General features: G+C 39.9%; 2 protein-coding genes across 6 annotated transcripts in view; one reads left to right on the forward strand and one right to left on the reverse strand.

Moving 5' to 3' along the window:
- The window catches only part of PPP2R2B (protein phosphatase 2 regulatory subunit Bbeta), a 685,183-nt gene that overhangs the window by 640,524 nt on the left and 31,844 nt on the right, over positions 1-12,815 (reverse strand). The window lies entirely within an intron of this gene.
- The window catches only part of STK32A (serine/threonine kinase 32A), a 127,109-nt gene that overhangs the window by 71,697 nt on the left and 42,597 nt on the right, over positions 1-12,815 (forward strand). The gene's annotated exons all lie outside the window — the stretch shown is intronic.

A 12,815-nucleotide genomic window follows, 5' to 3' on the forward strand; every position in this document is an offset into this window, starting at 1 on the left:
ATTCAAACCTATATCTCTCCGATCCTAAAGTCAGAGCTCTGTCTACTATACTACCTTGCATTAATTACACATATGAAATATATACATTAATTAATTATACATTGTTAAATGAACAACCAACATGTGACTCTGCCACTGTCATCTCTAATCCTTGAAGAATCTGCTGAGTTTTTAAGTTTAATTATGTCTCATTTACTGAAAATTTGTCTAGATAAAATTTTTGCCCACCACTAGTTGACATTTATCTAGAATTTATCAGGACTAGTACAGGGCCTGTGGTTGAAGATGTAGCATCATAATTTATAGATTCTCCATGCAAGCACTGTGGACCAATCCTTTTTTTTTCTTTTTTTGGCCTTGGCGCTTACATAATTATTATTTAATTTTCTATCTTTGGAAGGGCCCATTTGTATTGGAAACGTGCTCTTCAGGCAATGGATAAATGGAAAGTAGACCAGTTAATCATGTGTGATCTCGGAAGTAAATTTACACACCTGGTGTTTTTGTCAATAACTGGGAATCCTGCTGACAAGTGATCTTTCTCCCATACTGGCTTTCTGCTACCCCCCGCCTAGTTCTTTCCGAGGAGACACTTTCCATATTTGTAGGCTATAGAGTCCTGTCAGGGTCTTCATGCTCACTCATCCTCCCCCAGATTGCCAACCCACGGTCTGTTAGGGGTGCTGACATTGCAGATCTCAGGCAGAAGCCAGGGACTATGAAAAGCCAACATCACCAGGGGCCACCTTGTAACTTTCTCCCTTCTCTGTTTGAATCTGAGTTCTGTGCCTTCTTTCTCTGAGCTTCATTTTCTCAGTCATCACAAGTCAAGATGCTCTGAGCATTTTTGCCATGTGCTTAGAACCATGTTCCAAGAAGAATACAGGAGAAAAACGAAACAGAAAACTTGATACTATTTTCACCCCCAAGGAACATAACCATACCAAATAGCATTGTTTTCCGTCCTTGTCTCCCTCACTCTCTTTTGCTCCTGTCATGGTTTTGCCACTTGAATAAGAAACCAAAAACTAAGTTTCTGCTCCTTGCCCTTTACACACTCACAATTACTACTTAGTGCCCATCTTCAGAGGGCCTCTTTGTACTGAAATGTCTCCTCCTCATGGCAGATGAATGGAAGGCAAACACCATGACATTATGAATGCTGGGTTAAAATGAGATAGCATCCTAGGACAGGAATAAAGACGCACACGTAGAGAATGGACTTGAGGATATGGGGAGGGGGAAGGGTAAGCTGTGACAAAGTGAGAGAGTGGCATGGACATATATCCACTACCAAATGTAAAATAAATAGCTAGTGGGAAGCAGCTGCATGGCACAGGGAGATCAGCTCGGTGCTTTGCCACCACCTAGAGGGGTGGGATAGGGAGGGTGGGAGGGAGACGCAAGAGGGAGGAGATATGGGGACGTATGTATACGTATAGCTGATTCACTTTGTTATACAGCAGAAACTAACACAACATTGTAAAGCAATTATACTCCAATAAAGATGTTAAAAAAAAAAACAAAGAACAATCCAGATGTATTTCTACTGCCCATATGTCCTACCTTGGCTCCCCATGCGTTATATTTTATAGGCAGTCGTAGCATTTTGTACCTCTCCTGAGGAGTTGTGATGTTTGGGGTATGTAATTACCTAATGTCTGTCTGCTGTGCTAAGCTGTAAACTCCATGAGTTGGGGCCATGCGTGTTGCACTTCTCACTGTGTAACCAGTGTGTGACAAAAATCTGAAGGAATGAACACTGCCCGAACCACACGGATGACAGATGGTTATCTGTAAAGCTGGGCTTTTAGTCAAAGACGAAATTAAACTAGAAGGCATGAAAGCCATAAATTTCAGATCTACCTTGGTCTTCACATTCGGTAATCATATAATTTATCATCCAAACCAGAGTACTCCTGAGAATGAAAGGAGTTGTGTTCATAATTATGCTGGGACAACAGGCAAAACTCCTAAGTGTTTCGGAAAAATCAGAACATGTATCAACCTCGTTAGGGCTTTTCAAGACAGTCATGACCAAATAGGCATTTTAGTTGTGAGAGAGCTCTAATAACCAGGACTTTCTGCCTTCAGACTACTAGATATCAATGTGAAGTGATTTCCATTTGAAGTGGTATCAAATGGCTTAAAAGACATGTACATGGTGAAGTAAGCAGTGTCCCTTTGTCTACGGCATTTAGGGGATAATAGTGGCGGCACTCTGAAGCCAGCTTCAGGGCTCCTGGGGCAGAGTTAAAAGCGTGAAGAGCAACATAGAAGAAGAGGTAGAGGCTTCTGAGTACTGTAATTCTCTTTCTAAATCTCTTTCTTCAAAAGAAGCTGAAGAATTCATGCTGTATTTGATGGAATCTATGATAACAAAACATCTTGCAGCTACTTAGAGGATTGGATTGTAAGACACAACCTGAGTTCCAAGGTATTAAAATGTGAATTAAAAAAAAAAAAAGGACAAAATACAGTAGATTTCCCAGGCAAGGAAAGATCATCTGCATAAAAGTGCAGATATAAAATATGTGACTTCCTAATTTCAAAACAACGTTTTGTCTCTGGACAGGGTAGAAGGTTCCAAATTATCTGTGGTGGTCAGCGAATATGTGTGGACCAGGAGAGGTAATAGGCTGCCCCGACTGAGGGCTTCCTGGGTACCAGGTGCTCTGCTTAAGCACTTGTGAATTATTTCATTCAGTCTGCCCACAACTCCAAGAGGTTGATGGCGTGATCGTCCTCATTTTACAGCTGATGAAACTCCGGTTCAGAAAATAACTTGGCTAACGTGTAGGTGAGGCCACCTACACTTGAAGGATATGCAGAGCTCTTAGCCACTCTCCACACCTACTGATGTTCAGCACTGTTGTTGCCCTGAGGAGGGTGTGGTACAGGGTGGGGCACGGCCACCTGCCTTCAGGTACCCGCTGTCTGGCTGCACAAGTGAAGATGACGCAAATGGAGCCAACAGACAACAGAAGAGCCTAAAACTAGAAGCTAAATTGGATGAGAAAGACTGAAGTGCTCCAATAGGGAAGATGCTTTGGGGTAACAAAACCAGTTTCTTCCGAGCTCAGAGGGCTTAAAAGCAGGAAGGAGAGTTTAGTCTGTGTAAGGGGAACTGTATTCTGAATGAAAGTATTCATTTGTCTCCCTGTGGTAACACAGAATAGGCTCTGTCTTTAGTTTTTTTTGTTTGCGTTGTTTTTCCTGCCAGCAATGGCCAGCTTAGTTATTTTTTTTAAATACCATAAATGCTATTTCTGCCTAAATTCCAAATGAGACATAAATGGGGTTTTGTTTTATTTTGTTTGTGGATTTTTTTTAATCCACAGACTTGACTTTTTGGAGTTTCCTAAATATGTAGAATATTTAGCTAATTTTTTTCACTTTTAGAATCTGTTTTCTCTATAGTTGTGAAAGACACAGGATTGCACAGTAATCATTAATTTCAAATTGTGCAATTAGACATATTTCTTATTGGTCGGGAAGTCAAACATTTTTCTATGAGTACAGCTTGAAAATCAGCTCTAGTTTCCAAATTATGGCCATTTCCTTGTTCAATATCCCGCTTTACTTACATTACATCGGTGAATGAAGATCTTAAGATATGGATACCGTGATTATTTGCTTTTATTTTTAAAAATAAGGAAAATTAAACTCATTACAATCCTTCCTATGGGATAGTACTCTGATTTGTTGATTGCCACAGTCTCTCCAGTGAATATAGTGATAGAAAATAATTATTACAGTCTAATGACAAATTTGTATTCCTTCCCTTGTCAGATGTTAAAGACTCAATTACAGATTTAATCTAATGAGATGAATTGTTTGGGACAGTTAAATAGTAAGTCATCTTGGGTCAAAATACCATTTGAGTGGATGTTTGTTTTTCCGTCTTTCTAAGAATTCTCTCACTCTAATGAAGTTATAACTGACTGCTTTCTAAATTCCTACAGGAATAAGATAAAAATCTAATTAGGCCACTGGTATCAATGATGGCGGTGCAACAGCGTGAGCTGCAAAAGTTCATCTCCAACTGATTACAGATACGCTGAAGTAGGAATAAAAGAAAATTCATGACTGTCAAAAAAAGAATAGGATGCTATTTTTATTCATCGCCTTTGTCTTCTCTGCTATAATCATAGAAACCATTAACTGACACCCAGTGCATCTCGGAGCCTCCATAAAATACACAAAGGAATTAGTTTTCGCACATCCCCTCTTGGACTGAAGTAGCTGCTTGCCAGGTGTTTATATCATTCTTCTAGAAATCAGCATTTTGATGGTGAAGAAAAAAACTTAGGGATATGCTTCTCTCATAAATATTCATTCAAGAACTGTTTCTTGAGTATCTGTTTGCCAGACAACGTTCTCGGTGCTGACCTTCAATGCTGAAAGGACGGACAACTTCCCTGTCATCCAGAGTTGATAATATAGTGTGAAAGGGAGTCAAGTAAACAATTCAACACTGATACCAGAAAGGTGTTTAAATTCTGTGGCATTTACTACTAAGGAAATAAGCAGTTATGTGTGTATCCTGAGCCACCCATACACGTCACTCACTCTCAGTGCATCTTCACAGTGGTCTTGATCCTATTTCTAGTGGTAGCCCCTGGCTCACAATATTCTTTAAAAGAAGTGGTCTCTCCTTCCTAAACTGAGGCCCTACTCCTCACTCCTGTTCTAATCTCTAATCTCATCTCTAGTCTAATCCAGAGCGGTTGCTAAATACATCAGTGACTGAACAAATGAATGAGGACAGAATATACACGTGCTCCTTGGGTGGACGTGGAAGGTAAAGGTTGCTGTGGATAAAGTTGTCTTCAGCATCTTTTTAATTTATTCCCACTGTGTGTCTACAGCGTGTGGGGCTCCATGCTTCCTTTCCTCCATGCTGTGTTAGTTTTTATGCCGTGTAACGAAACCACCACAGATGTAGTGACTTAAAATAACACACATTGATTATCTCACAGTTTCTTTGGGCCAGGAGTCTGGACACATCTTAGCTGGGTTCTCGGAAATGCTGTAATCAAGGTGTTGGCCAGAACTGGGTTCTCTTCTGGAGGCTGGACTGGGCAAGGGCCCACTTCCAAGTTCAGTAGGGATGTTGGCAGAATTCATTGCCTCATGGCTATAGGACTCTGCGTGTTTCCTCAAACTCAGTGAGGAGACCAAGACTCCAGAGTGAGTCTGCTAGCAAGACAGGGTATATATCATTGAATAAAATTATGTAACACAATCAGAAGAGCGACCTCCCATCACCCTTGCTGTATAATGTCGGTTAGAAGCAAATCATACAATCAGCCCACACTCAAGGGCTGAGGATGATACAAGACATGAACAGCAGGAGGTGGGGAACATGGGGGGCACCATAAAGTCTGTCCACCGTACTTCCTCTAAACAAGTTTTCCTATGCCTGACTCTGACATCAATATCCTCTATGACCGTAAACATAACCCTGAACATCCCTGTCAAGGAAGCAATGAGGTGGTTTGGCCAAATGAACAGGAATGGTTCTTTCGTACCTAAGAGTCTAGGGTGATTTCCCCTCAGCCCTGCTAGGATGACGCTCTTCAAAGTATAACCTCTTTGACTTTCTGCTCTCTACCACGCACCCATTTCTCCCCAGCAAGTCCCCATGACCGAAATGAACTGTCCAAAGAGCATGTGACAGTGAGGTGGGATAATCAGCCTTTAACACATTTAATAATCAAGACCTTTTTGCAGTTCAGTTGTGAGCCAAAATTCTTTGTTTTAACGAAGGTCTTCAGTTTGTTCCAGGCAGAGATCTTCAAGGCTGAGATTTCGTCTTTTTGTCTGACTCATACACACTGCAGCATCTTGGAAATCACATTTTATTTTCTTGGGATGATCATTCATAGGGAAAAAATAAGATCTTTCTGCAGCTAATCATTTTAGTCAATGATCATTGAGTGACAGGTGAGCTTCTGATGAATGAACTTGTCAACACAGTGACACCCCAGGTTTCTGAAGCCTGTGGAAATGAGTCATCTGGAGAGACGCTTTCCTAGTTCCTGGAGGTGTTTACTCGCCTCTGCTCACCATTTAAATTATACTACAAGTACCTATCTCATTTTCTTCATGGCTTAAGAAGAGCTGTCATTCACTGTGCATATACCAAGAACTAGGCACTGCGCTAACAAGCATTTTGCACACACTACCTAGTCTGATAGTCAGCAATACTATGACAGGGTTAAGTGACTTGCCCAGTACCATACAGTTGGTATACTAAGGCCACATTCAAAAGTAGGATGAACTGATTCAAAGATCCTGCTGTTAACATAGGCTCTCTTAGTTTCATTCTTATGAACATAATAGACTTCTTCAAGATCAGATGAGCTGTTTAGTGCTATTTACCCAATAGCAACAAACATTAGTTTAGATACACATTTTTAGTTGGTATGTGTTATGGGTTAAATTTTGTGTCCCCACCCCCAAAAGGTATGTTGAAGTCCTAATCCCCAGTAATTCAGAATGTGACCTTATTAGGAAATAGGGTCTTTACAGAGGTCATCAAGTAAAAATGAGTTCATGAGGGTGGGTCCTAATCCAATGTAATGGGGATTCTTATCAAAAGAGGGAATGTGGACATAGAGATAGATATAAACAGAAGGAAGATGATGTGAAGAGACACAGAGAGAACTCTGTGTGAAGATGAAGGATTGGAGTGATGTGTCTATAAGCCGAGGAAGGCTAAAGTTTGCCAGCAAACCAACACAAGCTAGGAAGAAGCAAGGAAGACCCCATCACCTACAGGTTTCAGAAGGAGGAGGGCCTTGATGACACCTTGATTTTAGACTTTTAGCCTCCAGAACCATGAAACAGTATATTTCTGTTTTTTAAAGCCACCTAGTTTGAGGTACTTTGTTACAGCAGCCCTGGCAGATGAATACAGTATGTTTTCATCGTTTTTTTAGGTGCTGAAATCTCAATCTTTGCTTCTCTAGCACGTACTACTCAGAGCAGCTTCTACTTCACTCCTGATATGCTGCTTCAAATATATTATGGGATGGAAGACCAGAACAAAACTTGTTAGAATTGTTTATAAAATTACAGTAACCCGAGAGAGAGTTCACTAAGTCAAATCCATTAGCTTTAGTATATGGTAAGCTATTTTATGTTGCCCAGAGACTGTCTCTGCTTACTTTCATATTTCAGATTTGGTGAGATACTTCAGATATCTCTGGCTTTTTCATAACGTTTCTCTAGTCCAAGGAGTTTTGTTTTGCACTTACATATCTCTAAGGGAAGTGAAATCTTTTCCAATTTACCAAAGCAGCATGTCCAGGATGATAAAATTAAAAGTCTAAAAATACTTATAGATGATCCGATTACTTGTATTGTTCGTGCTTCACGTGATGCTGCCGTTCTTCCTCCCAGTGTATTGATAATATTTTCTGTTTATTGCAGTGGGATAATAGGTTTTGGCTTCCGACTGCCATTTTCTGTGGAGTGGTTGAGAAAATGCCCTTGCTTGTTGTTTTGGTAAATCTTCTCTTCAGGAGCTCACCAGCCCTTGCGAATGTTTTCTCTTCCCAACTCCCATGGCAGAAGGGCCACTTGAGCCTCAAAAACAAAACGGCAGTGCAGTAATGAGGGTATTAGGTTGGTACGTTGTATTCAGCACCTGCTCCCAAGCTACCGAATAATGAATGAGCATGAATTACACATTGTGAAAACGGGAGACTCTGCCTGCTTTGTACTGTGCGTCAGGCAGTTCCGAAAGGAGCTTTGAAACTGTGCTTCTCACACGAGGGCACCCATTTGTGAAAACCCACGTGAACAAGGCAAAGAGCTGCTCGTTTACAGGTTAACATTTAACTCGCCTGGTGCTGAGCTTTTAATAGTTTCTATAAGGTCAAGAGTTTCGTTAATATGCAACCTGTAACTTAGTCCAAATTAAATTTTACTTTGCCTAGCCTACATTTTAGTACAAAGCTGAAGCTTCATTCTTTCAGGTTTAGTCATTTAACAGGTAGTATTGATGACTTATTTATGTGCCAGGCACACAGCTCTTGAATGGAGGGGGTTTTTTTGTTTGTTTTTTTAATTAATTAATTAATTTATTTATTTTTGGCTGTGTTGGGTCTTCGTTTCTGTGCGAGGGCTTTTCTTTCTAGTTGCGGCAAGCGGGGGCCACTCTTCATCGCGGTGCGCGGGCCTCTCACTATCGTGGCCTCTCTTGTTGCGGAGCGCAGGCTCCAGACGCGCAGGGTCAGTAGCTGTGGCTCGCGGGCCCAGCTGCTCCGCGGCATATGGGATCTTCCCAGACCAGGGCTCGAACCCGTGTCCCCTGCATTAACAGGCAGACTCTCAACCACTGCGCCACCAGGGAAGCCCTGGAGGTTTTTTTTGATTCATCAACAACTTTGTTTATTCACATGTATATTTTTTAAATTTTTTATTGAAGTATAGTTGATTTACAATGTTGTGTTAATTTCAGGTATACAGCAAAGTGATTCAGTTTATATATATACATATATATGTGTATATGTGTGTATATATATATATATATATATATATAAATCTATTCTTTTTCAGATTCTTTTCCAGTGTAGGTTATTACAAAATACTGAGTAAAATTCCCTGTGCTATACAGTAGGTCCTTCTTGGTTATCTATTTTATATATAGTAGTGTGTATATGTTAATCCTAAACTCCTAATTTATCCCTCCCCCCCTCCCCTTTGGTAATCATTAGTTTGTTTTCTACATCTGTGACTCTATTGCTGTTTTGTAAATAAGTTCATTTGTATCATTTTTTTAGATTCCACATATAAGCGATATCATATGATATTTGACTTTCTCTGTCTGACTTACCTCACTCAGTATGAAGAGTTTTTGAAGAATAAAAACATGGTTTCTGTCCCTTTAGAGCTTACAGTTTGGTTGAGGAGATGGGCAATGAATATAATACAGAAACATAAATAATGAACAAATACATAAATAACCATGTTAGTTACAGATTCTGTTGAGTGCTTTATGGGAAATAAACAAGGATCTAAGAAAAAGAGTACAGAGTTGGGGGTGAGGGTCATTGCGCTCGAAGAAGCCTCGCCAGTAGGTGGCATTTGAGCCAAGCCTTGCAGGACAAGCAGCTCTAAGGTGGAAGTTTGTTAGGTGTCCTGGAGCAGAGCAGAGGCCCCTGTGGTTGGAACATGTGAGAAAGGGGGAGAGTGGTTCAAGCAGCCACAGGAGAGGTGAGCCGAAGCCAGGTTGTCTTACCATGCTCTAACAAAGGCTCTAGTTCAACCTTATTTCTTATTTGTGCTTTAATGAAAATACAGAGCCAGTCAGGAAAGGGGACATATTTGAATTTGTAATCAGTTTGGAGATAAGGATAGAACATTCACAGTGGGTGGTAGGAAAATAAGGATGGAAATCATAGAGAATGGGATCCATTAGCTATTCTAGATACTAGGGCAAGAAAGAGCCTGGAGATTATTAGTTCAACTTGCGCCCTCTGTAGGTAAGGGATTGGCGTACTTTTTCTGTAAAAGGCTAGATAGCAAATGTTTTAGACTTTGTAGGCTATAGGGTCTGTCACAACTCATCGACTTTGCCATTGTAGAGTGAAGGCATCCAGGTAATATGTAAGCAAATGAACATGATTGTGTTGCAATAAAACCTTATTACAGACACTGAAATCTGAATTTCACATGATTTTTTATGTGTCATAAGATAGTATTCTTTTTTTATTTTTCAACTATTTAGAAATGTAGAATCCCTTCTTAGCTCATAGCCATACAAAAACAGATGATGTGCTACATTTGGCCCATGGGCCATTGTTTGTCAACCCCGGTACAGATGCTAAAACTGTGGCCCAGAGAAGCAAGTGATATGCCCCAGGTCACAAGGCAAATCAGAGACAAGGCTAAGATAAGAAATCATGTGTTCTAGCTATTAGTCTGGTACTTAAAAGAAAAAAAAAAATAGTGTCTTCATTGATAAAAGTAATGAGAAGATATTGTGTAATATAATAAGAAGATTTTTATGTAATACTTTGGTTCAAATCGATAAAGATGGCATGTTTATTTTAGAAATTTGTGGGGGAATATAGAAAAGTATTGCAGAAAATAAAAACCCAGTGGTAATCTAATGTGTTTTATTTATTTCTAGTCTTATTTGGTTGAGCATTAAATATATACTGATAATCTTTTATAGAATTATCACTATATGTATAGGAATATACAAATATATACATATAGTCATATCCTTTGTAAACAGAATAATATGAAGATATTTTATACGCTCAAATCATGTAGTTGTCCACCATGATATTCATATGCCCATAGCAAGGCTATTTGCAAGGTGTCCATCATAAGCAGTGACTGATGGCATTAGAATTATATGATGGCTCTTCCACTTACAAGAGAGGCAACCGTGGGCAAGTTACTTAGCATCTCTGACCCTCATTTGCTATATCAGTAAAATGAAGAAACCTATACATAATTTACAGGGCTGTGGCGGAGATAAATTCTAACGTATGCACAACACCTACATAGAAAGTGTTCAATAAATTTATAGCTATTGATTAATATTGATACACTATATCCATTTGCTTCCATTACCTTCCTTGCACGAAACTGGGGAAAACATACTGTTCCTTCTCATACTCTAGAATACATCATCACCAAAATTACACATTTATCTTATAATACAACCATTAAGAAAACACAATATTCTCGTTTGAAAGCAGAGTATGACATAGTAGATAGGGTAAGGGGCTTTGGACTAGTCAGATCAGGGCTCAGTTTGGGGCTTCATCCACTTATTAGCTGTATGACTTTAGGAAAATTAATAAGCCCTGAGATCTATTTCTCTAATTTGTGAAGTAGATTTAATAATGTCATATATATTAAAGCAGGAAAAATATGACAAGCCCTTATTACAGTGCTCAGAAAATCAGGGATGGCTAATAAAGGGAAGCCATACTATTTTCCTGCCAGTTGGAAAACAACTATGGGCTATTACAGAACCTTGGGATGTTAGAGTGAAGGTTAACTTAGAGATCAAGTCCTACCTGCATCCAAAGGCAGAATTTCTTCCACAACCTCTCCAACAAGGAATTGTCTTCCTAGCTTTTAAACACTTCAGAGGTGAGATACTCATTACCACGTAAGGTAGATGATTTCATTTTTAGACATGCTGAATTATTAGAAAGTTCTTCCCTCTGTTGACTCACAATCAGCCTCGTGGTTCCCCTGCTGCCCATTGGAGGTGAACTAAGTAAGGTGTCAAGTCAGACGGGGCTTCTATTAGTTGTCACCCACTCGTAGTCTTACTGGTAATTTATCTCTGGCCTCCAGGATTCCTAATGATCAGTGCCCTGTTGTGATTAGTGTTCGTTCCTTGTTAAGTATTTTGAATATCACTCCTGGTGTCAGGTAAACATGAACTGGAATCCTGACTCTTCTCATAATAGTGGATGACAATGCAGTAGTTCCTGGAATTAGCCCTCTGTGTGCCTCAGTGGTCCCATCTATGAAATAAGGGTAATAATTATACCTACTTCATAAGGTTGTTAGAGGATAATAGGGAATAAAGTATTTAAAGGGCTTATCCTTATCTCACTTGTTGCATTAAATGAGATCTATCATCATGAGTATGTCACAATGGTTCCATGATAGTTGAAAACAACTATTCATCATTTATCGTTCTCAGTTTGACACCAGTTTCTTGCCATCTAGCCCTTCCTACACTGACACTTCCTAATTACTTGTTCAATGTTTTCTGAAAGTCAGTTGAACAATTACTATGTGCCAGATACTAAACTAAAAGTTTTACATGCACCATCTCACTAAATCTTCACAACAGCTCTATAAAGCAGATACTATTGCTGTCCTCAATTTATAGATTCAGAGGGCCGAGTCTCAGAAACATATTACCAAACATGTTTCTAGTCTCAATAGAAAACTATCTCACATGAGACTAAACAATAAAGGGGATTTATTATTCTATGGTACTTGCAAGTCTAGATGTATGCCAGACTTGTAGGCTATCTTGATCCAACACCTCAGCCTAGGACTCTATGCTAACTCCTTTAAATCCAATGAATCACACACCTTCTGGAAGCTTTCCCCAGGACAGCAAGGAAACTTCTTCCTCAGAAGCCCATAGCTTAACTCTTCTTCCTACTTAATGGCTTAAATAGCGTTACAGCCCATCCCAGAACCAATAACCAGGACTATGGAGTGGCTTAACTCTCACTAGCTTAGGCCTTAGTCACAGAACCGTCTCCTAGAGTCAAGCGTGGGATGGACTCCCCCAAACAAAGGGACTACAGCGTGTGTGTATGTGTGTGTGTATGTGTGTTTGTGTGTGTGTGGCAGAGAGGTTAAATACCCAAATGAGAACTGAAATGATTAAGAGAATGAAGAATGCATGTTAGGAGGGCAATCACAATGTACATTATACAAGGTTATAACTTGCCCAAGGTCCCAGAACCAACAAGTTCTCAGCTGAGATTTGAAACTGGGTCATCTAACTCCAGAGCCCCACTCTTAACATCTAGGTTCTACTGCTTCCCAAATTAACCTAGTAATGCCTGGGAAGGGATAGAAACATTTGTGATTACTAACTGTATTCTACACACACACACAAACACACTACCGTATAGCATATACAAGGCACATGTTTAGTCCATACACTGGTATAGACATACCCATTGTAAAACTACTGAGATTCTTGTATTTCACTGTATCGGTTGATAGAGCTGCTGCCTGAGCCTTCCTGTTACCCAGTCCCTTTCCTGCCCCCCTTCCTCCTGGTTTCTGCTCTCTCACCC

Source organism: Eubalaena glacialis, chromosome 4 (genome assembly GCF_028564815.1).
Source record: "Eubalaena glacialis isolate mEubGla1 chromosome 4, mEubGla1.1.hap2.+ XY, whole genome shotgun sequence".
Classification (NCBI taxonomy): domain Eukaryota; kingdom Metazoa; phylum Chordata; class Mammalia; order Artiodactyla; family Balaenidae; genus Eubalaena; species Eubalaena glacialis.